The sequence below is a fragment of the Moschus berezovskii genome, chromosome 8 (genome assembly GCF_049115385.1).
Source record: "Moschus berezovskii isolate FMDL1 chromosome 8, NW_MosBer_1.0, whole genome shotgun sequence".
Classification (NCBI taxonomy): Eukaryota; Metazoa; Chordata; class Mammalia; order Artiodactyla; family Moschidae; genus Moschus; species Moschus berezovskii.
Window position 1 is genome coordinate 90909158 of NC_142467.1, and position 26127 is coordinate 90935284.

The window sequence follows — 26127 nt, forward strand, 5'->3', positions numbered from 1 at the left end:
CTGAGATGTACCGGGTTATAGGTACCAGGGATACAACAGAAAAGAGCTCACACAAGGTACCCACTCTCGCTGAGTTCCACAAATAAATGATTAGAAATATTTTAGCTACTAGTAAATGCTTTAAAGAAAAAAAATGAAGCGATATAATAGAGTAACTTGGTGACAGAATGGCTACTTTAGGTTTAGGGAGAGTTCTCTGAGGTGACAAATGCACTTAGTCTTGAAGGAAGAGGGCAATAGTCATAAGAAGCCTTTTAGGTAGAGAAACTGTGCAAAAACCCTTAAGTAAAGGCATAGCATGGTTTAGGAAAAGAAATAAAGCCAGTATGACTAGAGCATAGGAAACAAAGGCGAGAGTGTGATGAGATGAAGTTGGAGAAATAGGCTGGGGTAGATTACATAACATAAGCATGGGAAGAAGTTTAAGTGTAAGAGAAGTCACAGGAGAGCTTTCAGCTAGAAAATTATTACTCTGGCTGCTGACTGGAGAATGGATTGTAATAAGGTAAAAGTAGAAGAAGGAGACAGATGAGAAACCTATGTCAACAGTCTAGGGAAGGGAGGACAGTAAGTATGTACTTGAGTTTTCAGTGCATATAGAAAACAGATTAAAAACAAAAAGATGGGCAAAAATACAAGAAACAAGAAGAAATTAAAAGTTATAGAAAAAAAAAACAACTGAATTAAATCAGAGGGTTATCTTGCTTGATAGTCCAAAACAAAGACATTCATAAGTATTTCTGGGCTGAAAACAGCTTACAAAATTATAACTAAAATAACCAGGGAGAAAGAAAGGTAATAAAAATAAAAGTGTAAAGCTACTACTATAATGGATACCTTAACATATGGTTTTCAATCTTTAACAGATCAAGCAGACAAAGATACAGAGAATTTGTCTATTATTAATAATTAATAAACCTGGCTTAATAGAAATATTAAACATACATCCTATAAATTCTGAATATACATTCTGGTCTAAAAATCATAAGAATGATAGTGACTTTTTAAAAGTCTCCACCTAGATAACTGTATATCAGTGCTCTCTTTGGTGGCACCCATACTAAAATTGGAATGATATAGAGAAGACTAGCACGGCCCCTGCATAATGATGACTTGCAAATTTGTGAAGCGTTCTGTATTTTTGGGGGTGACCTAGAGGTGTGGGATGGGGGTGGGTGGGAGGTTCAAGAGAGAGGGGATATATGTTACATACAACTGATTTGGGCTTCCCTGGTGGCTCAGATGGTAAAGAATCCGTCTGCACTTCAGGAGACCTGGGTTCGATCTCTGGGTTGGGAAGATCCCCTGGAGAAGAGAATGGCAACCCACTCCAGTATTCTTGCCTGGAGAATTCCATGGACAGAGGAACCTGGTGGACTACAGTGCATGGGGTAGCAAAGAGTCAGACACAACTGAGCGACCAAGCACAAAAACACAGCTGATTCACTTCATTGTACAGCAGAAAGTAACACAACACTGCAAAGCAATTATACACCAATAAAAAACAGGTATGTTAAAAAAATAACTAAGTCAAAGGGGGAATCAAAATTGCTAGTAAATGAAAAGCAACATCAATTATCATGCTACATATTAAATATATATGAAATGGATTACATTAAAAAAGTCCTCAAAACACAAAGGAGAATTCTAGGATGTAGAAAGCTGGCAAGAGTATTGCTCACACCCTAACAACAACAGAAATAGCTGGATAAACCATAAAATGGTAACTTTTACTGGACTCATCAGAGAACTGAGGTCACAGAGCAATCAAAGAGCTAAAATCTAAGGAAACTCAGATGCCAACACTTAAGAGGTGGAACATGAGCACATGTTTACCTGTGGCAGAACACAAAAGAATGAAACACTAGAAGAAGGTAAGAAGAATTCACACAAAACTTTTCAGTGAATTGCTAAAGGCAAAGTATGGGCTACATGAGAGTATGGGACTCCTGGGAGTCACAGATACAAGGGAAATTCACACCTCTCGTGCTCACAGGAAAGACTATTTCTGTCCCCGAGGCTTTCTCAATGATCCTGACCCTCCTCTCCATGACATTCAAACTCTTCCTTGTATCTTTGGTGGGTCTTGGGCAGGAAATAGTATCATGAACCTCTCACAATGGGAGAACACTTCTAAAGATTTGGGGCCAGATCATTTCCTGACCTCCCATACGGCAATGGAATTTGCAAACTGTCTCTAATTGAGACTGGACCAGGACAACACAGGATCCCCATTGGTTTCCACCACTAGACTAGCCAAGCCTAGTGCCAGACAACAGAAGATTATTGCTGGGGAGGGACAAGAGTGCATTAAGAAAATCCTGAGGTACAAGTACACTGGGAAGTCTCAAAGCTGCAGGTGAAGCAGGAATATTTAAAAAAAAAACAAAACAAACCTACTGGAAACTTAACCTCTTCCTAAGCAAAATGTTTTGAAGCTGAAGGTACACTGAAAGCAAAATATAGCAATGAAAAATGATCTCAAACTCAAATACAAAGTAAATTGACTCAGATCTCCACACTAATGGCTTAGGAAAAAAAGAAATGTGCATACTTCCAGGAAAAGAAAATCATATTTACATCATGGTATTACATACTATCCCAATTCCCAAGAAGGGCAGTACTTTAGTACATTCAGTACATTAGAACATTCAAACCACCGGACAAGTGCACTCATCTCCCATGCCAGTATAAGGTTATGCTCAAAATCGCCCAAGCCAGGCTTCAGCATTACATGAACAGAGAACTTTCAGATATTCAAGCTGGGTTTAGAAAAGGCAGAGGAACCAGAGATCAAATTGCCAACATTCGCTGGATCATAGAGAAAGCAAGGGAATTCCAGAAAAACACCTACTTCTGCTTCATTGACTACACTAAAGTCTTTGACTGTGTGGATCATAACAAACTGGAAAACTCTGAGAGAGATGGATATGCCAGGCCATCTTACTTGTCTCCTGAAAAACCTGTATGTGGGTCAGAACAGTTAGAACCATTATGGAAAAACTGACTGGTTCAGGATTGAGAAAGGAGTACACCAAGGTTGTTTATTGTCACCCTGTTCATTTAACCTATACTCAGAGCACATCAGAGCACATGACGGAGAAGGCAATGGCAAGCACTCCAGTACTCTTGCCTAGAAAATCCCATGGATGGAGGAGCCTGGTAGGCTGCAGTCCATGGGGTCGCTAAGGGTCGGACATGACTGAGCGACTTCACTTTCACTTTTCACTTTCACACATTGGAGAAGGAAATGGCAACCCACTCCAGTGTTCTTGCCTGGAGAATCCCAGGGACGGGGGAGCCTGGTGGGCTTCCGTCTATGGGGTCACACAGAGTCGGACACGACTGAAGTGACTTAGCAGCAGCAGCAGCAGCAGAGCACATCATGTGAAATGCCAGGCTGTATGAGTTGCAAGCTAGGATCAAGATTGCTGGGAGAAATATCAACAACCTCAGATATGCAGATGACATCACTCTAATGGCAGAAAGTGAAGAGGAACTAAAGAGCCTCTTGATGAGGGTAAAGGAGGAGAGTGAAAAAGTTGGCTTAAAACTCAATATAAAAAACCTAAGATCATGGCATTTGGTCCCACCATTTTATGCCTAATAGAAGGGGAAAGGGTGGAGGCAGGGACAGATTTCCTCTTCCAGCTCTAAAATCACTGTGTATGGTGACTGCAGTCATGAAATTAGAAGACAATTTCTTCTTGGCTGGAAAGCTATGACAAACCTAGACAATGTGTTAAAAAGCAAAGATATTACTTTGCTGACAAAGACTGGTTTAGTCAAAGCTATGGTGTTTCCAGTAGCCATGTATGGATGTAAGAGCTGGACAATAAAGAAGGCAGAGTGCCAAAGAATTGATACTTTTAACTGTGGTGTTGGAGAAGACTCTTGAGAGTCCCTTGGAAGGCAAGGAGATCAAACCAGTCAATCCTAAAGGAAATCAACCCTGAATACTCTTTAGGACTGATGCTAAAGCTGAAGCTCCAATACTTTTGCCACCTGATGTAAAGAACTGACTCACTGGAAAAGACCCTGATTCTGGGAAAGACTGAAGGCAGAAGGAGAAGAAGGCAACAGAGGAAGAGATGGTTGGATGGCATCACTGATTCAATGGACATGAACTTGTCCAAACTGCAGGAGATAATGAGGGACAGACAGGGAAGCCTGGGGTGCTGCAGACCATGGGGATGCAAAGAGTTGGACACGACTTGGTGACTCAACAACAAATTACACACTATATTACATACAAGTATGCAATAAAAATTATGAGACACATTAAAAAAACAAGAAAATAAAGCACTGTTAACAGACAAAGCAATTATCTGAAACAGAATCACGAAAAACCAGATATTAGAATGAACTGACAGGGAATTTAAATGTAAGGTAAATCAGTTAAAAGTCTTGAATAAAGAAAATGGATGGCATATATGAACACATACGGAATTCCAGAAGAAATATAAAAATCATAAGAAAGAATCAAATGGAAATTCTAGAAATAAAAATACAATGAGAGAGTTGACGAATGCCTTTGACAGACACATTAAGGACTCAATACAGCCAAGAAAGAATCAAAGAACCCAGAGACAGAGTAATAGCAATTACTCAAATGTAAACACAAAGAGAAAAAAACAGAACAGAGTATTCAGGAGCTGTGAAAAACTATCAAGTGGTCTAATATATATGTAATTAGAATCTCAGAAGGATGAAATACAATTAAAGGGAAAAAGAGAAACATTTAAAGATAAGTTAGGCAAGAATTTTCAGAAAACAATGAAAAATATAAACTAGAGAAACTGGTGGTTCAGAGGTTAAAGCATCTGCCTCCAATGAGGGAGACCCGGGTTCGATCCCTGGGTCGGGAAGATCCCCTGGAGAAGGAAACGGTAACCCACTCCAGTATCCTTGCCTGGAGAATCCCATGGACAGAGAAGCCTGGTAGGCTACAGTCCACGGGGTCGCAAAGAGTCGGACACGACTGAGCGACGGAACGGAACGGAGAAAAACAAGAAACTCAGAAATCACAAACAGGATAAATACTAACCCCCCAAAAAATCACACTTAGACTCATCATTCAAACTGCTAAAAAACGACAAAAAGAGAAAAATCTTGAAGGCAGTGAGACAAAAAAAATTACACACAGAGAAACAAAGATTAAAAATTATAGCAGACATATTCATAAACTATGTAATCCAGAAAACAATGGAGTGAGATCTTCAGTGTTGAAAGAAAAAAGCTGTCAACCAGGATTCAACACCCGATGAAATAACCTTTTAAACTGAAGGAAGAAAAAAAAAAAAAAACCTTCCGGAAAACAGACTTTATTTTTTTAGAGCAGTTTTAGGTTCACAGCAAAACTGACCAGAAAGTACAGAGTTCCTAGACATTCTCTGCCCTTACACATGCACAACCTCTCTCACTGCTAACATATTGTACCACAGTGGTGCAAATTTTTTTTACATTGCAATTTTTTACACGTGCAAAAATTGATGAACCTAAATTGATATACATCATTATCACCTGAAGTCTACAATTTACATTATGGTTGACTCTTGGTGTTGTGGGCTTCCCCAGTGCCTCAGTGGTAAGCAATTTGCCTGCGAATGCAGGGGATGCGGGTTCTATCCCTGGGTCAGGAAGATCCTCTGGAAAAAGAAATGGCAACCCACTCCAGTATTCTTGCCTGGGAAATCCCATGGACAGAGGAGCCTGGTGGGCTACAGTACATGCAGTCACAAAGAGTCAGAAAAGACTAAACAACAACTTGGTGTTGTATATTCCATAGGTTTGGAAAAATATAATGACATGCATTCACCATTACAGTATCATATTAAATGGTTCACTACCCTAGAAACCCTCTGTGCTTTGCCTATTTATCCATCCTTTCCCCAGTCCCTAGCAACTACTGATCTTCTGTCTTCATAAGTTTTGATTTTCCCTGAATTCTATGTAGTTGCAGTCATACATTATATAGCCTTTTCAAATTGGCTTCTTTCAGTTAGCAATACACATTTAAGATGTCATCATGTCTTTTCATGACTTGATAACTCATTTCGTTCTGGTCCTAAATAATAGCCCATTGTTTGGGTTGTACCATAGTTTATCAGTTCATCTACTAAAGGCCATCTTGGTTCCATCCAAATTTTGGCAATTATGAATTAAGTTGTTATAAATGTTTATGTGCACGTTTTTCTGTGAATGTAAGGTTTAACTTATTTGGGTAAATATCAAAGAGTTGTGATTGCTGGGTGATACAGTAAGACTGTTTATTTTTTAAGAAACTGCTGAACTGTCTCCCAATGTGGCTGTAAAGTCATTACTGATGTAGTTAAGATTAATACCTAATATATTTGTTACTGCTTTCCATTTGTTGCCCTTGTTCTTTTTTCCTGATTTTTGTCTTCCCCTCTTTTCCATCATCTGCAGTTTTACTTGAGCATTGCATATAATTCCATTTTCTCTTCTTTCTCAGAATATCAATTAAATTATTTTTATAGCTTTATTGAGGTACAATTGATTGTTGTTATTATTAAGTCACTAAGTCGTGTCTGACTCTTTGTGACCCCATGAATTGCAGCACACCAGGCTTCCCTGTCCTTCACTATCTCCCTGAGTTTGCTCAAACTTATGCCCATTGAGTCATGGTTGATGCCATCCAACCATCTCAACCTTCTTCTTCTACCCTCAATCTTTCCCAGCATCAGGGTCTTTTCCAATGAATCGGCTCTTCCCATTAGGTAGCCAAAGTATTGGAGCTTTTGCATCAGTCCTTCCAGTGGATATTCAGGGTTGATTTCCTTAAGGACTGACTGGTTTGATCTCCTTGCTGTCCAAGGGATTCTCAAGAGTCTTCTCCAGCACCACAGTTTGAAGGCATCAATTCTTCAGTGCCCTGCTTTCTTTATGGTCCAACTTTCACATCCATACATGACTACTAGAAAAGCCATAGCTTTGACTTTACCGACATTTGTCAGCAAAGTGATGTCTCTGCTTTTTGATATACTGTCTAGGTTTGTCATAACTTTTCTTCCCTTTGGTTGAGCATTAGGATTTTCTCTTTTTTAATTTATTTTTTAATTGGAGGAAAATTGTTTTACAATGTTATGTTAGTTTTTGCCATACAGCAACATGAATCAGTCATAATTATATATGTATCCCTCCCTCTTGAGCCTCCCTACCTTCCCCCCAACTCACGCCTCTAGGTCATCACAGAGTGCCAGGCTGGGCTCCCTGTTTTATATAGCAACTTTCCACTAGCTATCTATTTTACACATGATAGTGTATGTATGTTGATGATACTTTCTCAATTCGTCCCACCCTCTCCTTCCCCTGCTGTGTCCACAAGTCCATTCTCTACATCTGTGTCTCCATTCCTTGCAAATAAATACATAAATACCATTTTTCTGGATTCCATATACATGGACTATACATGATATCTGTTTTTATCTGACTTACCTGATTCTGTATAACAGGCTCTAGGTTCATCCACCTCACTACCACTGACTCAAATTCATTTCTTTATATGTCTGAGTAATACTCCATTGTATATATGTACCATATCTTCTTTATCCATTCATCTGTCAGTGGACATCTAGGTTGCTTCCATGTCCTGGCTATTGTAAATAGTGATGCAATGAACACTGGGGTACATGTGTCTTTTAGAATTGTGGTTTTCTCAGGGTATGGGACCTAGTGATGGGACTGCTGGGTCATATGGCAGATTTATTCCTAGGTTTTTAAGGAATCTCCATATTGTTCTCCATATTATCAGTTTACATTCCCTCCAACAGTGCAGGAAGGTCTCTTTTTCTCCACATCCTCTCCAGCATTTATTGTTTGTAGATTTTTTGATGATGGTCATTCTGACTAGTATGAAGTGATACCTCATTGTGGTTTTGATCTGCATTTCTCTAATAATGAGTGATGTTGAGCATCTTCTCACGTGCCATCTGCATGTGTTCTTTGGAAAAATGCCTGTTTAGGTCTTCTGTCCATTTTTTGATTGGCTTGTTTATTTTTCTGATATTGAGCTGTATGAGCTGCTTATATATTTTGGAGATTAATCCTCTGTCAGTTTCATTTGCAATTACATTTACAATTAACCCAAGTCCACTTTCAACTAATGCTATACCACCTGCAGTGTTATTTTTTCCTCTGCCTTCTTTCAAGATTTTTTCATCTTTGATTTTCTACAGTTTGAATATGATATACCTAAGTGTAGGTTTTTCAGTATTTACCATGCTCATCATTCTCTGAGTTTCCTGGATCTATGGTTTGGTATGTGAAACTAACTTGAGGAAGTTCTTAGTCATTAATGCTTCATATATTTCTTTTGTTTCTTTCTCTCTTTCTTCTTTTGGAACTCTGATAATGTGCTATTTAGACCTTTTGTAGTTGTCCCATATTTCCTGGATATTCTACTATTTTTAAAAGCCTTTTTCCTCTTTGCTTTTCATTTTGGGAAGTTTCTATTAACACACCTGCAAGCTCACTGTTTCTTTCCTTGTCTGTGTCCAATATCCTGATAAGCCTATCTAAGGCTTTCTTGATTTTTGTTAGAGTTTTTTAACTTCTATCATTTTCTTTTGATTCTTTTCTTAGAGTCTCCACATCTCTGCTTTCACTACCCATCTGGTTTATGTGTTTTCCATTTCTTCCTTTAGAACCCTTTCCATATTAATCACAGTTGTTTTAAATTTACAGTCTGACAATTCTAACATCTCTACCATATCTGGGTCTGGCTCTGATGTTTGCTCTCTCTGTATCCTCAAACTTTTTTCCTCCCCCTCCTAGTATACTTTATAATCTTCTGTTGAAAGGACATGAAGGACAGAGAAGTGATGTCACAGGGCAAACCTCTGTATCATAAATTGTAACAACAGACAGGTAGAGCAGAAATGCACCTCCATGAGAATGAGTACTGGGATAGAAAAGTTTTAACTGTGATTAATAAGATCCCAGAGGCTCAGTATGGACAAGATTGAGAGATAAAAAACTCCAGGGGGATCCTAGTCATCAGAGAGCTCTCATACTTTCATGCGTTTTATCTCTGGCATCCCAACCAGGTTCTCACAGGAAAGACCACAGAAAAATCCTCTCATGCTTCAGGTAGGAGTAGAGAAAAGGGAATTGTTTTTAATTACTCTGGAGCATTTTGGTCTTAACAAGGCCTGCTGTCAAGAGAATCTACTTTACCATGTGAGAAGGCCTTTAGCAATACAGTGGAGAGTGGAAGCATGCTATAATTCCATGATTAGGTCTCAGTCTTTTGGTGATCCTGTGCCTGTGGACTGTCAGCTTCACCAGTGTTTCTTAGTTCCCCCACCCCCTTAGGTGGGAGAGGATGGATAGAGGGGACTGCAGTTGCTATTTCCTCTCCCCTACATGGAAGGTTAGAAAGAGTTAGAGTTGGGTATTTCCCTCACCTCAGGTTAGTTAGATTCTGATAAAACCCCAGCTCTGGTAAAGTAGATTCTTTTGACAGCAGGCCTTGTTAAGACCAGAATGCTCTAGTATAATTCAAAACAATTCCCTTTTCTCTACTCCTACCCGAAGCATGAGAGGATTTTTCTGTGGTCTTTCCTGTGAGAACCTGGCAGGGATGCCAGAGATAAAACTCATGAAAATATGAGAGCTCTCTCATAACCAGGATCCCCTGGAGCTTTTTATATCTCATCTTGTCCATACTGAGCCTCTGGGATCTTATTAATCACAGTTAAGACTTTTCTATCCCAGTACTCATTCTCATGGAGGTGCATTTCTGCTCTACCTGTCTGTTGTTACAATTTATGATACAGAGGTTTGCCTGTGGCCTCACTTCTCTGATGGATCTAAGAGCAGTTGTTGATTTTTTCAGTGTGTTCATCTTTTACTGTTGTTGTTAGGATGAAATGACAACTTATATGCTGGGCTAGAAACAAGAAGTATGAAACATCTTTTCAGTTAAATAAACGTTTTTCATTTACTACCCATAGTCCTGCCCTACAAAAACTTGGATCTACACAAAGAAATAAAGGTGTCTGGGAAAGAATAAAAGAAGATAAATATAAAATATATTTTTTCAAATTTTTAATGTCCTAAAAGATAGTTGACTGTCTGAAGCCAAAGTAATAGCAAAGTATTATGGAGTTATAGCTAGGATAAAGTAAAATGTATGACAACTATAATACAAAGTTGGGAGAAAGAAACTGGAGGTAGTACTCTAAGGCACTTAAAAAATATGAAATTGTATAGTATTAATCAAAGAATTACTTTAGTTCATTAAAGGAGTATATTATGAACTCTAGGATCACAAAATTAGTTAAAAATTGGTGCAAATAATAAGCCAATAATGGACATAACATAGAATAATAAAAAGCAGTTACTGAAAAACAGGCAGTAGAAGAGGAATAAAGGAACAAAGAATAGATGGAACAAACATTAATCAACTAGAAAAATGGTAGATTTTAATCCAATTTTTTCATAATAATATTAAATATAATTGTCTAAATACACAAACAACAGCAGTTGTCAACTTGGATTAAAAAGCAAGCCAATTGTATAAATCTATGTACTATAAATCTACTTTAAAATTAAAGATAGGTTAAAACTAAAACAATGACAAAAGAATGAAAGACAAGCCTCAGGCTGGGTGAAAACATGCACAAAATATCTATGTGATACAGAACTGTTACCCAAACAAAATATACGAAGAATTCTTAAAATTCAACAATAAGAAAACAACCCAATTAAAAAATGTGCAAAGTATATGAACAGATTTCTCGTTAAAGAAGACATGCAGAAGGCATGTAGCATGAAAAGATGCTCAACATTATGTCAATTAGGGAATTGCAAAATAAAACAATGAGATACTAAATATTATCACCTATTAGAATGCTGTAAAACCAAACATCACCACCAAATGTCAGTGAGAACATGGAACAACATGAACTCTTACTTATTGCTAGCAGGAATGAAAACTGAAACAGGCACTTGGGAAGATATTTTTGCAGTTTCTTACAAAGCTAAACGTAAGCTTTGCCATAGGACCCAGAAACTGTGCTCCTCGATATTTACCCAAATGAGCTGAACACTTATGTCCACAAAAAAAACTACATACAAATGCTTATAGCAGCTTTATTTATAATTGCCAAAATCTGGAAGCAACCAAGATGTCCTTCAATAGGTTAATATGCAAACTGTGGTATATCATATAATATTATTCATCATCAAAAGAAATGAGCCATCAAGCCATGAAAGGACATGTAGGAATCTAAAATGCATATTGCTAAGTGAAAGAAGCCAATCTCAGAAGGGTATATAATGTATGACTCCAACTACATGACTTTCTAGAAAAGGGGCCAAACCATGAGACAGTAAAAAGATCAGTGATGGTCAAAAGTTCAAGCAGGAAGGAAGAATGAATGAATAGATGTAGCATGAGGCATTATTAGATTAGGGCTGTTAAACTCTTCAATATGATACAGTAATGTTAGGTGCATGTCATTATATATTTGTAAAACCCCACAGAACTGTATAAGACAAAGAGTGATCCCTATATAAACTATGAACATTAGTTAATATAATCTATCAATATTTGCTTATGAACTGTAACAAATGTATCACACTAAGGCAAGATGTCAATAATAGCAGAAACTGTGTGTGGCTCAGATGGTAGAGTTTGCTTACAATGCAGGAGACCCAAGTTTGATCCTTGGGTTGGGAAGATCCTCTGGAGAAGGAAATGGCAACCCACTCCAGGGCTCTTGCCTGGAAATTCCCATGGACAGAAGAGCCTGGCAGGCCATAGTCCATTGGGTGTGTCTGATGGGGGAAGAAGTGGGAAGACTGTTTTCTGCTCAGTTTTTCTGTTAGCCAAAAATTTATCTTAAAAATAAACTATTGGGCTCCCTGGTGGTCCAGTGATTAAGGGTCCACCCTGCAATGCACGGGCACTGGTTCGTCCCTGGTCTGAGAAGATCCCACATGCCTTGGAGCAACTAAGCCTGTGTGCCACAATTACTGAGCTGTTAAGCCTGAGAGCTGCAGCTACTGAGCCCATATGCTGCAATTACTGAAGCCTGTGTACCCTGGAGCCTGTGCTGTGCAACAAGAGAAGCCACCACAATGAGAAGCCTTCACATTGCAACTAGAAGGTAGCCCCCACTTGCCACAACTAGAGAAAGCCTGTGAGCATTAACAAAGACCCAGCACAGCCAAATAAATAAATAAATAATATTAAAAAGCAATCATGGCCTTTCTGCCCATGGACGCTGCCGTGAAAGCATCATTGAAGTCTTCCCCCGCTCCACTGCCATCATGTCAAAATTAGTCTTCCAAAGAGCCTGAACAGCTGTGGAAGCTCTTCATTGGAGGACTGAGCTTTGAAACAACTGTTGAGAGTCTGAGGAGCCATTTTGAGCAATGGGGAATGCTCACAGACTGTGCGGTAATGAGGGATCCAAACACCAAGTGCTCCAGAGGTTTCGGGTTTGTCACATATGCCATGGTGGAGGAGGTGGATGCAGCCATGAATGCAAGGCCACACAAGGTGGACAAAAGAGTTGTGGAACCAAAGAGGGACCGTCTCAAGAGAAGATTCTCAAAGACTTAACTGTGAAAAAGATTTTTGTTGGTGGCATTAAAGAAGACACTGAAGAACATCACCTGTGAGATTATTTTGAACAGTATGAGAAAACTGAAGTGGCTGAAATCATGACTGACCGAGGCAGTGACAAAAAGAAAGGCTTTGCTTATGTAACCTTTGATGACCATGACTCCGTAGACAAGATCGTCATTCAGAAATACAACACTGTGAATGGCCACAACGGTTAAGTGAAAAAAGCCCTGTCTAAGCAAGAGATGGCTTGTGCTTCATCCAGCCAGAGAGGTTGAAGTGGTTCTGGAAACTTTGGTGGCAGTCATGGAGGTGCTTTCGGTGGGAATGACAACTCTGGTCGTGGAGGAAACTTCAGTGGTCGAGGTAGCAGCCATGGTGGTGGCGGATATGGTGGCAGTGGGGATGGTTATAACGGATTTGGTAATGATGGAAGCACTTTTAGAGGTGGCGGAAGCCACAATGATTTTGGCAATTACAATAACCAATCTTCAAATTTTGGACACATGAAAGGGGGAAACTTTGGAGGCAGAAGTTCTGGCCCCTATGGTGGTGGAGCCAATACTTTGCCAAACCACAAAACCAAGGTGGCTATGGTGGTTCCAGCAGCAGCGGTAGTTATGGCAGTGGCAGAAGGTTTTAATTACTGCCAGGAAACAAATTTTAGCAGGAGAGGAGAGCCAGAGAAGTGACAGGGAAGCTACAGGTTTCAACAGATTTGTGAACTCAGCCAACCACAGTGGTAGCAGAGCCTAGCTGCTACAAAGAAGACATGTTTTAGACAACATTCATGTGTATGGGCAAAAAACTCAAGGACTGTACTTGTGACTACCTGTATAACAGGTTATTTTAGTTTCTGTTCTGTGCAAAGTGTAAAGCATTCCAACAAAGGGTTTTAATGTAGATGTTTTTTTGCACCCATGCTGTTGACTGCTAAATGTAATAGTCTGATCATGATGCTGAATAAATGTCTTTTTTTTTTAATGTGCTGTGTAAAGTTAGTCTACTCTGAAGCCATTTTGGTAAACTACCCCAACAGTGTGAAGTTAGAATTCCTTCAGGGTGATGCCGGGTTCTATTTGAAATTTACTTACAACCTGCTTTGGTGGAGAAGCTGTTGTCTTCAGAACCTTGGTGTAGTTGAACTGACAGTTACTGTGTTGTGACCTGGAGTTCACCATTAAAAGAGTCACCCATGCAAAGTCATGGAGAGTTTTTTTGGGTTATTAATGATTGTTGATACATCCTATGCAATATATCTAAATTGAATTGTGGTATCAGATAAAGTTATAGATGGGAATGAAGCTTGTGTATCATCCATTATCATATGTAATCAATAAAAGACTTAATACCCCCCAAAAAAAGTAATCATGACAGTCTATTAAAAAATAAACTATTAATTTTTTAAAAGTAGAATGATGAAAAAAATGATACACTATTAAAACACAAATCAAAAGACAGCAGGAACGGCTATATTAATATTAGACAAAATAGACTTCAGAAGCAGAAATACTAAATGGTATAAGAGGGACATTATATGAAAAAATGGGTAAATTAAGAAGACAACCTTAATTGTATGTACACCTAACAAAAAGTTTGAAAACATATGAAGCAAAAGTTGACAGAAATGAATAGAAACAGACAGGATCCACAATTGTAGTTAGATGTCAACATACTTCAGTAATTAATAGAGCAAATAAAATAGGTAAGGATATAGAAAATCTAAACAACACTATCAACCAACTAGTTGATGTTTATAGTACACTCAGCCTAACAACAAAAATTACATTCTTTTCAAGTGCACACGAAACATTCACCAAGTACACCATAATCCTCTGCCATAAAACAATCCTCAACAAATTTAAAACCAACATAATATGAAGTATGTTCTGCCTGTTTTCCTCTAAGAGTTTTATAGTTTCTGGTCTTACATTTAGATCTTTAATCCATTTGGAGTTTATGTTTGTGTATGGTGTTAGAAAGTGTTCTAATTTCATTCTCTTACAAGTGGTTGACCAGTTTTCCCAGCACCACTTGTTAAAGAGATTGTCTTTAAAAATTACTTAAGAATAATTTCTTGTATTTCTATGCCACCTTTATAGTTCTGGTTTCTCATTTCTTAATTAGTAAATTCAGCGTGCAGTTTCTATCCCAGGCTAATTTATACACTTCCAGAAGAAACGGCCTCTTAAATACACAGAGTGTTGAGGTGGGGAGCCCCCAACCAAGTTTTTTAAAACTTTGAACAGAGTTACAGATTTTGCCATTTGTTATAAACTGGTATATGTAATTTAACCAGAACCATGAGAAAGTTGGTATTGTGTGAATTCTGAGGCACTTTCGACATGTTGTAGGAGTGATGTGGACTTTTTTGAGTTTTTACACATTCATAAGTGAATGGTCTGTATCTCATGCCTTTGTTGGTTTCCTGTGAGCTGTAGTTTCTGGGAAATGAGCTGTTCTCATATCTGTAACTCTTGTAACCCAGTCATTCGTGTGCCTCCTTTATGAGGATCCAGTGCGGCTGTGGTGCTGTTATCCCTCTGATAGGAACTCTAACTCAGTGTAAAGCCCCAAAGATCTGTTACTTATTTTTATTTTATATTGTACTATATTTTCTTTATAGTGTTGTGTTTGTTTCAGGTGTATAGCAAAGTGATACAATCATATATATATATGAATTAACAAAAGCAGTTCCGTCTTTTGATGGGGAGTTCGTGGTTTATAATATAAATGGCATTATTTTGAGAGAGGGATAACTTAGGTAAGGCACTGGGTTTTTTTTTCTTTTTGCAGCTTGAGGCAGTTGTAAAATAACTTAATGTAGCTTTTTGCAACTGTGTATTCTATAGTATTTTTTTCATTTGGTGATATTTTAACTGTTAATGTTTATGGCATTGTGCTTTGTACCATTTATTAAATTTTATAAATAAAAAAATAAAGAGATTGTCTTTTCTACATTGTATATTTTTGCCTCTTTTGTCAAAGATAAGGTGTTCATAGGTGTTTGGATTTATCTCTGAACCGTCTATTCTGTACCACTAATCTATATTTCTATCTTTGTGCCAGTACCATACTGTCTTGACTGCAGCTTTGTAGTATAGTTTGAAGTCAGGAAGGTCGATTCCTCCAGTTCCATTCTTCTTTCTCAAAATGGTTTTGGCTATTTGAGGTTTTTGTGTTTCCATACACATTGTGAAATTATTTGTTCTAGTTCTGTGAAAAATACCATTGGTAGTTTGATAGGGATTGTGTTGATTCTATAGACTGCTTTGGGTAGTATACTCATTTTCACTATACTGATTCTTCCAATCCACGAACATGGTATATTTTTCCATCTATTTATGTTATCTTTGATTTCCTTCATCAGTGTCCTATAGTTTTCTATATACAAGTCTTTCGTTTCTTAGGTAAATTTATTCCTAAGTATTTTATTCTTTTCATCACAATGGTGAATGGGATTGTTTCCTTAATTTCTCTATTTTTTCCATTGTTATTGGATAGGAATGCAAAAGATTTCTGTGTATTAATTTTATATCCTGAAATTTTACTATATTCATTGATTAGCTCTAGTAATTTTCTGGTAGTATCTTTAGGGTTTTCTATGCAGAGGATCAAGTCATCTGAAAATAGTGACAGTTTTACGTCTTCTTTTCCATTCCATTCATTTTATTTCTTTTTCTTCTCTGATTGCTGTGACTAGGACTTCCAAAACTACGTTGAACAGTAGTGGTGACAGTGAGCACCCTTGTCTTCTTCCTGATTTTAGAGGAAATGTTTTCAATTTTTCACCATTGAGGATAATGTTTGCTGTGGGTTTGCTGTATATGGCTTCACGTCCGACTCTTTGCGACCCCATTAATCGCAGCATGCCAGGCCTCCCTGTCCATCACCAACTCCCAGAGTTCACTCAAACTCATGTCCATTGAGTCAGTGATACCATCCAACCATCCCATCCTCTGTTGTCCCCTACTCCTCCTGCCCCCAATCCCTCCCAGCATCAGACTCTTTTCCAGTGAGTCAACTCTTCGCATGAGGTGGCCAAAGTATTGGAGCTTCAGCTTTAGCATCAATCCTTCCAATGAACACCCAGGATTGATCTCCTTTTGAATGGACTGGTTGGATCTCCTTGCAGTCCAAGGGACTCTCAAGAGTCTTCTCCAACACCACAATTCAAAAGCATCATTCTTCGGCGCTCAGCTTTCTTCACAGTCCAACTCTCACATCCACACATGAACACCGGAAAAACCATAACCTCGACTAGACGGACCTTTGTTGGCAAAGTAATGTCTCTGCTTTTTAATATGCTATCTAGGTTGGTCATAACCTTCCCTCCAAGGAGTGTCTTTTAATTTCATGGCTGCAATCACCATCTGCAGTGATTTTGGAGCCCCAGAAAATAAAGTCTGACACCGTTTCCACTGTTTCCCCATCTATTTGCCATGAAGTGAAAAGACCAGATGCCATGATCTTAGTTTTCTGAATGTTGAGCTTCAAGCCAACTTTTTCACTCTCCTCTTTCACTTTCATCAAGAGGATTTTTAGTTCCTCTTCATTTTCTGCCATAAGGGTGGTGTCATCTGCATATCTGAGGTTATTGATATTTCTCCCGACCATCTTGATTCCAGCTTGTGCTTCTTCCAGCCCAGCATTTCTCATGATGTACTCTGCATATAAGTTAAATAAGCAGGGTGACAATATACAACCTTGACGTACTCCTTTTCTTATTTGGAACCAGTCTGTTGTTCCAGTTCTAACTATTGCTTCCTGACCTGCATACAGGTTTCTCAAGAGGCAGGTCACTTGGTCTGGTATTCCCATCTCTTTCAGAATTTTCCACAGTTTATTGTGATCCACACAGTCAAAGGCTTTGGCATCGTCAATAAAGCAGAAATAGATGTTTTTCTGGAACTCTCTTGCTTTTTCAATGATCCAGTGGATGTTGGCAATTTGATCTCTGGTGCCTCTGCCTTTTCGAAAACCACCTGAACATCTGAAGTTCACTGTGCACATATTGCTGAAGCCAGGCTTGGATAATTTTGAGTATGACTTTACTAGCGTGTGAGATGAGTGCAATTGTGCGGTAGTTTGAGCATTCTTTGGCACTGCCTTTCTTGGGGATTGGAATGAAGACTGACCTTTTCCAGTCCTGTGGCCACTGCTGAGTTTTCCAAATTTGCTGGCATATTGAGTGCAGCATTTTCACAGCATCATCTTTCAGGATTCGAAAGAGCTCAACTGGAATTGCATCACCTCCACTAGCTTTGTTCATAGTGATGCTTTCTTTTTTTTTTTTTTTTGGTAATTAATTTATTTTTTATTGGAGGCAAATTATTTTACAATATTATATTGGTTGGTTTTGCCATACATTGACATGAATTCGCCCCGGGTTTACATAAGTTCCCCCTCCTGAACCCCCCTCCCACCTCCCTCCTCCCTTTATCCTACCTCTGGGTCATCCCCGCATACCCACTTGACTTCACATTCCAGGATGTCTGGCTCTAGGTGAGTGATCACACCATCATGGTTATCTTGGTCATGGAGGTCTTTTTTGTACAGTTCTTCTGTGTATTGTTGCCACCTCTTCTTAATATCTTCTGCTTCTGTTAGGTCCATACCATTTCTGTCCTTTATCGAGCCCATCTTTGCATGAAATGTTCCCTTGGTATCTCTAATTTTCTTGAAGAGATCTCTAGTCTTTCCCATTCTGTTGTTTTCCTCTATTTTTTTGCATTGATCACTGAGGAAGGCTTTCTTTTCTCTCCTTGCTATTCTTTGGAACTCTGCATTCAGATGCTTATATCTTTCCTTTTCTCCTTTGCTTTTCACTTCTCTTCTTTTCACAGCTATTTGTAAGGCCTCCCCAGACAGCCATTTTGCTTTTTTGCATTTCTTTTCCATGGGGATGGTCTTGATCCCTGTCTCCTATACAATATCACAAACTTCTGTCCATAGTTCATTAGGAACTCTATCAGATCTAGTCCCTTAAATCTGTTTCTCACTTCCACTGTATAATCATAAGGGATTTGATTTAGGTCCTATCTGAATGGTCTAGTGGTTTTCCCTACTTTCTTCAATTTAAGTCTGAATTTGGCAGTAAGGAGTTCATGATCTGAGCCACACTCAGCTCCCGGTCTTGTTTTTGCTAACTGTACAGAGCTTCTCCATCTTTGGTTGCAAAGAATATAATCAATCTGATTTTGGTGTTGACCCTTAAACAACAGAAAATAGAGCTACCATATGATCTAGCAATCCCACTCATGGGCATATATCTGGAGAAAACAATAATTTGCAAAGATACATGGACCTCAAATTTCACTGCAGCAATATTTACAGCAGCCAGGGCATGAAGCAATCCAAATGTCTGCCAAAAGAGGAATGGATAAAGAAGATATAATGTGTGTGTGTGTGATGGAATACTACCCAGCCATGGATGAACCTAGAGACTGCCATACTAAGTGAAAGAAATCAGAGAAGACAAGTATCATATGATGTCCCTTATATGTGGAATCTAAAGAAATGGTACAAATGAACCTACATATAAAACAGAAATAGAGTCACAGATATAGAAAACTGAGTCATTTCCTAGGCAAGTTGATAAGAAGTCTGGGTTCCCCAAGGAGGAGAGAAAGGTCTGGGGCTCTCAAGGAGGAGATAGGGGTCTGGAATTTTCAAGGAGCAGGAAAGGACAAACGTCTTTTCTTTTCCTCTGCATTCTTTAGTCTTAGTCACACAAAACTTTTTTTTCCTTTAAGCCCAGAACTGGGGATTATACCACAAAACAATTCAGTTTAAACTCTGTGTTAAGGATTATATAACAACAATGCACCCTGCTTGAAGACAGTTTCTCCTTCCTGAAAACCTTCTGACTCATCCTGTTATCTTGCTTGCTTGCTAAGTCACTTCAGTGGTGTCTGACTCTGTGTGACCCCATAGACGGAAGCCCACCAGGCTTCCCCGTCCCCGGGATTCTCCAGGCAAAAACACTGGAGTAGGTTGCCATTTCCTTCTCCAATGCATGAAAGTGAAAAGTGAAACTGAAGTCGCTCAGTCATGACCAACCCTCAGGGACCCCATGGATTGTAGCCTTCCAGGCTCCTCCGTCCATGGGATTTTCTAGGCAAGAGTACTGGAGTGGGGTGCCATCGCCTTCTCCACATGTTATCTTAGAATGTATAATTATGGCAGTGAGTCTGGTAAGATCTTTCTGTTGTTAAGTTCTAATCCTGTTATCTTAAAATGTAAATTGTGGGAGTCAGTTTAGTTCAGTTGCACAGTCATGTCTTTGCAACCCCATGGACTCTGTGACTCCATGGACTGCAGCATGCCAGGCTTCCCTGTCCATCACCAGCTCCTGGAGCTTACTCAATCTCATGTCTATTGAGTCGGTGATGCCATCCAACCATCTCATCCTCTGTTGTCCCCTTCTCCTCCCGCCTTCAACCAATTAAAAAAGTGTATAGCTCCCTTGCTAAGACTAGCAAGTGGGGCACTCTATGCCCCCTTCTGATGTCTATGTCAGAAGCTTCCTCTGTCCCTTTTCACTGTAATAAAACTTCTGCCACACAAGAGCCCTGAGTGGTCAAGCCTGGTCTCTGGTCCTGAAGCTAAATCTTCTTTGGAGATCACGAATCCAACGTCATTCACTGTAAGTTATCAAAGTGAACTTACAGTTACCAAAGGGAGGAGGAGGGGAGGGATAAATTGGAAGATTGGGACTGAAATACAGTCTACTATGTATAAAATAGATAACTAATGACAACCTACAATATAGCTTAGAGAACTCTACTTAATACTCTGTAATGAGAAGAACAAAGTCAAAGAATGTTCAAACTATTGTACAACTGTTCTCATTTCACATGCTAACAAGGTAATGCCCAAAACTCTTCAAGCTAGGCTTCAGTAGTATGTGAACCAAGAACTTCCATATGTACAATATGGATTTAGAAAAGGCAGAGAAACCAGAGAGCAAATCACCAACATCTGCTCAATCATACAGACAGCAAGAGAATTCCAGAAAAACATCTACCTCTGGTTCATTGACTATGCTAAAGATTTTGACTGTGGATAACAACAAACTACAGAAAATTCTTAAAGAGATGGGACTACCAGGCCACCGGTAAGGTCTCAGGTCTCCTGAGAAACCTATATGAAAGTCAAGAAGCAACAGTTAGAACTGTATGTGGAACAACAGACTGCTTCAAAATTGGGGAAGGAGCACGTCAAGCCTGTATATTATTATTTAACTTCTATGCAGAGTATATCATGTGACATGCCAGCCTGGATGACTCACAAGCTGGAATCAAAATTGCCAGGAGAAATATCAATAACCTCAGATATGCAGATAATACCACTCTCATGGCAGAAATCGAAGAGGAACTAAAGAGCCTCTTGATGAGGTTGAAAGAACGGAGTGAAAATGCTGGCTTAAAGCTCAACATTCAAAAAAAAAAAGATCACGGCATCCATTCCCATCACTTCATGGCAAATAGATGGGGGAAAAGTGGAAACAGTGACAGATTTTATTTTCTTGGACTCCAAAATCACTGTGGATGGTGAGTGCAGCCATGAAATTAAAAGATGCTTGCTCCTTGGGAGAAGAGCTATGACAAACATAGACAATGTATTATTAAAGGGCAGAGACATCACTTTGCCAACAAAGGTCCAGTAGTCATCTGTAGATATGAGAGTTGGACCATAAAGAAGGCAGAGTGCCGAAGAATTGATTCTTTCGAATTGTAGTGCTGGAGAAGACTCTTGAGAATCCCCTGGACTGCAAGGAAATCAAACCAGTCAATCCTTAAGGAAATCAACCCTGAATATTCAATGGAAGGACTGATGCTAAAAGCTGAAGCTTCAATACTTTGGATACCTGATGCAAAGAGCTGACTCACTGGAAAAGACCCTGATGTTGGGAAAGATTGAAGGGAAAAGGAGAAGTGGGTGACAGAGGATGAGATGGCTGGATGGCATCATCAACACAATGGACATGAATGTGAGTAAACTCCGGGAGATAGTGAAGGACAGGGAAGCCTGGCGTGCTGCAGTCCATGGGGTCGCCAAATGTCAGACATGACTTAGTGACTGAACAATAACAATGACCTATATGGGAAGAGAATTTTTTAAAAGTGGATAAATATATATATATATATATATATAAAATAAAGCAGATGTATAACATATTTGTTTTAACAACAGAAACTAATACAACATTGTAAATCAACTATACTATAATCAAAAGTATTTTTAAAAAAGAAATTAACAAGACTTCAGAATCCCACAAATTTGGAAGCTAAGAAATATTCTAAATAATCTGTTGGTTAAAGAACAAAACACATGAAAATAAAAATATCTTGGACTGCGTAGTAATAATACAACATACTAAAATTTGAATGCTGCTGCTTAAAGCCTGCAGCTAAACTAGAGACTAATGGATCAATTAATTTAGTGTTTAGGGTAGAAATGTTTTCTGTTTTGCTGGACTGCCTCTTTTCCAGTCCTACGGCTGGAGGAAGTAGACTTTTTTGGGGCCTTTTTTGTTTGCATCTATTCACATTTCCAGGTTGCCAGATTCTGAGTTGAATGAGGTAAAAAGAAAACCCAGGGAACTCACTGCAGTTTCATTCCTTTCCAGCTAGTCTGCCTTCTCTCCACCATTCAGAGCATTGTTATGTTTGTTTTAAATATAAAATCCAGGGTTTTAGCTATACTTACTAACAGAGAAAAGTATTCCTACTTTATCTTTCTAGAAACAGAAGTCTCTCACAGGAGACTTTTAAGGTGCTTGACTTATATTGTCCTTTTTCTTAACCTGGGTGGTAGTCACATGAGTGGTCACCTTATTACTCTTTAAGCTATATGATTTATGCCTGGATCTATGTATATATTTCACAATTTTAAAGTAAACATATTATAAATTATAACAGCATCACAATTCTCTGTGAAGCAAGAAGAAACTCTCTCTTCTACTTTGCAGCAGGGAAACTCACGCTTGGAAAACACAGAGAGCACTGAACCCAGGTCAAGAACCCAAGCCTAGGTCTCTTAACCACTAAGGCATTCACTGCTCAAACTTCTGAGTTTGGCTTCTACAAAGATGATGCTTAAGAAATGCTGAACTTCGTAAAATGTTTCCACTCTTAAAAACTCACCGAAAACAAGGCTTTTTATAGACACTTTATTTTTTGGTTAAAGGTGAAACCAAAAAATACAGAAATGCGACATAATCAAATGTGTAAACAAGGTATCAGAACTTGGATTCATGAAAATATATGACAAAGACATTACTAGGCACTAGAAAGTTTCACTATTGCAGGCTGACCCCTGCCCCTGGTACACAGAAAGCACAGACAAACCAGAGAAGCTACCCGATCAGCATGAATCCAGTTTACTCAGGACCTGCTCCAGCCTGCCTTCCCTCTGCTCCACAAATTCACTTCTCCAAGTTCTCACCTGACTGGGGTTGGAACAAAGAAAGGTGTCTGTCACACTATATTTAAAGATGTGGGCTTAGAGTTTGGAAGTGAAAAGGCAGAAAAGGATATCATTCAACTTCTGTTGGTCCACAGGGCCTCAAGAACTCCTGTCTTTGCTCACGGAACCACCTATTGGAAATTGTGAACAGAAAGAGTCTTATAGTCCTGGTTGTTCACTCAGCAGCCAAAATCAATAACCCCTTTAACCCAAGTCCTGTGGTAGGTGCAGGAAGCATACACAAATAAGACAAGTTTTATGAGGTAGGACCACAAATTGTTATCAACTTCCCTTTTAGAACTGCTTTTGCATCCCTAGGTTTTGGGTCATCATGTTTTGGTTTTAATTTGTTTCTAGGTGCTTTTTATTGTCTCTTTTTTGATTTCTTCAGTGATCTCTTGGTTATATAGTAGCATATTGTTTGGCTTTCATGTGTTTGGTTTTTTACAGTCTTTTTTTTCCCCCTGTAAATGATATCTAATCTCATAGCACTGTGGTTAGAAAAGATGCTTGACATGATTTCAATTTTCATACATTTCTGAGGCTTTATCTGTGCCCCAAGATGTGATCTATCCTAAAGAATGTTTCATGTGAACTTGAAAGAAAGTGTATTCTGCTTTGAGATGGAATGTCCTATGAATATCAACTAAGCCTATCTGGTCTAATGTGTCATTTAAGGCTGTGTTTCCTTAGTACCATATGATAATCTCAACAGATTCAGAAAAACCCATTTATGATGAAAACTCTCCAAAAAGCAGGCATAGAAGGATGCTACCTCAACATAATAAAGGCCATACATGGCAAACTCATGCAAACATTCTCAATGGTGAAAAACTGAAAGCATTTCCTCTAAGATGAGGAACAAGACAAGGGTGTCCACTCTTGCCACTATTATTCAACATAGTTCTGAAGTCCTAGCCATGGCAATCAGAGAAGAAAGAAAAATAAGAGAATCAAAGTTGGAAAAGAAATAAAACTGTCAGTGTTTGCAGATGCCACAATACTACACAGAGAAAATCCTAAAGATGCCACCAGAAAACTACTGGAGTTAATCAATGAATGTAGTAAAGTCACAGGATACAAAATTAATACATCAAAATCTCTTGCATTCCTATATACTAATAACAAAGTATCAGAAAGAGAAATTAAGGAAATAATCCCATTTATCATTGACCATTGCAACAAAAAGAATAAAATACATAGGGATAAACCTACCCAAGGAGACAAAAGACCTATATGCAGAAAACTGTAAGAATGATGAAAAAAATAATTGATGAAATGATTTAGAGTTTAGATTTAGAAACTCTTAGTTTCTAAGTTTAGTTTAGATTTAGAGTTTAGTTTAGTTTAGATTTGGAGTTTCCATTAGGTGGTTCCATGAGCAAGGACAGGATTCTTCAGGCCCTGTGGACCAACAGAAGATGAATGACATCCTTTTCTGCCTTTTCACTTCCAAACTCTAATAATTTCTTTCATTGATGAATGAAATCAAACAGATAGAGAGATATATCATGTTCTTAGACTGGAAGAATCAATACTGTGAAAATGATTATATAACCCAAAGCAATCTACAGATTCATTGTTCAGTTCAGTTCATTCACTCAGTCATGTCTGACTCTTTGCTACCATATGGACTGCAGGATGCCAGGCTTCCCTGTCCATCACCAACTTCTAGAGTTCACTCAAACTCATGTCTGTAGAGTTGGTGATGCCATTCAACCATCTCATCCTCTGTCTTCCCCTTCTCCTCCCACCTTCCATCTTTCCCAGCATCAGGGTCTTTTCAAACGAGTCAGTTCTTCACATCAGGTAGCCAAAGTACTGGAGTTTCAGCTTCGGCATCAGTCCTTCCAATGAACATTCAGAACTGATTTCCTTTAGGATGGACTGGTTGGATCTCTTTGCTGTCCAAGGGACTCTCAAGAGTCTTCTCCAACACCACAGATCAAAAGCATCAATTCTTCGGTGCTCAGCTTTCTTTAGAGTCCAACTCTCATATCCATACATGACTATTGGAAAAACCATGGCTTTGACTAGACAGACTTTTGTTGGCAAAGTAATGTCTCTGCTTTTTAATATGCTGTCTAGGTTCAGTTCAGTTCAGTTCAGTTCAGTCGCTCAGTCGTGTCCGACTCTCCGCGACCCCATGAATCACAGCACGCCAGGTCTCCCTGTCCATCACCAACTCCCAGCTTTTCTTCAAAGGAGCAAGCATCTTTTAATTTCATTGCTGCGGTCATCATCTGCAGTGATTTTGGAGCCCCCCAAAATAAAGTTTTTCACTGTTTCCATTGTTTCCCCATCTATTTGTCATGAAGTGATGGGACTGGATGCCATGATCTTAGTTTTCTGAATGTTCAGTTTCAAACCAACTTTTTCTCTCTCCTCTTTCACTTTCATCAAGAGGCTCTTTAGTTCTTCACTTTCTGCCATAAGGGTGGTGTCATCTGCATATCTGAGATTATTGATATTTCTCCCAACAAACTTGATTCCAGCTTGTGCTTCATTCAGCCCGGCATTTCACATGATGTACTCTGCATATGTTAAATAAGCAGGTGACAATATACAGCTTTGACATACTCCTTTCCTTATTTGGAACCAGTCTGTTGTTCCATGTCCAGTTCTTACTGTTGTTTACAGGTTTCTCAGGAGACAGGGCAGGTGGTCTAGTATTCCATCTTTTGAGGAATTTTGCACAGTTTATTGTGATCCACACAGTCAAAGGCTCTGGCATAGTCAATAAAGCAGAAGTAGATGTTTTTCTGGAACTCTCTTGCTTTTTCAATGATCCAGCATATGTTGGCAATTTGATCTCTGGTTCCTCTGCCTTTTCTAAATTCAGCTTGAACGTCTGGAAGTTCACAGTTCACTACGGAGAAGAGTATGGAATAAACATAGAACTACCACATGACCCAGCAATCCCACTGCCGGGCATCCATCCTGAGAAAACCATAATTCAAAAAGACACATGTAACCCAATGTTCACTGCAGCACTCTTTACAACAGCCAGGACATGCTAGCAACCTAACCATCCACTGACAGATGAATGGATAAAG

The 26127-nt window shown here is 38.9% G+C and overlaps 1 non-coding gene and 1 pseudogene across 1 annotated transcript; both read left to right on the forward strand.

Moving 5' to 3' along the window:
• The first annotated feature begins 1036 nt into the window (after positions 1-1036).
• LOC129559719 (U6 spliceosomal RNA) lies at positions 1037-1143 on the forward strand. The gene has a single exon (XR_008686649.1). It is a non-coding gene; the product is annotated as a U6 spliceosomal RNA (small nuclear RNA).
• An 11089-nt stretch (positions 1144-12232) lies between these two features.
• LOC129559017 (heterogeneous nuclear ribonucleoprotein A1-like) lies at positions 12233-13290 on the forward strand (annotated as a pseudogene).
• The last annotated feature ends 12837 nt before the right edge of the window (positions 13291-26127 follow it).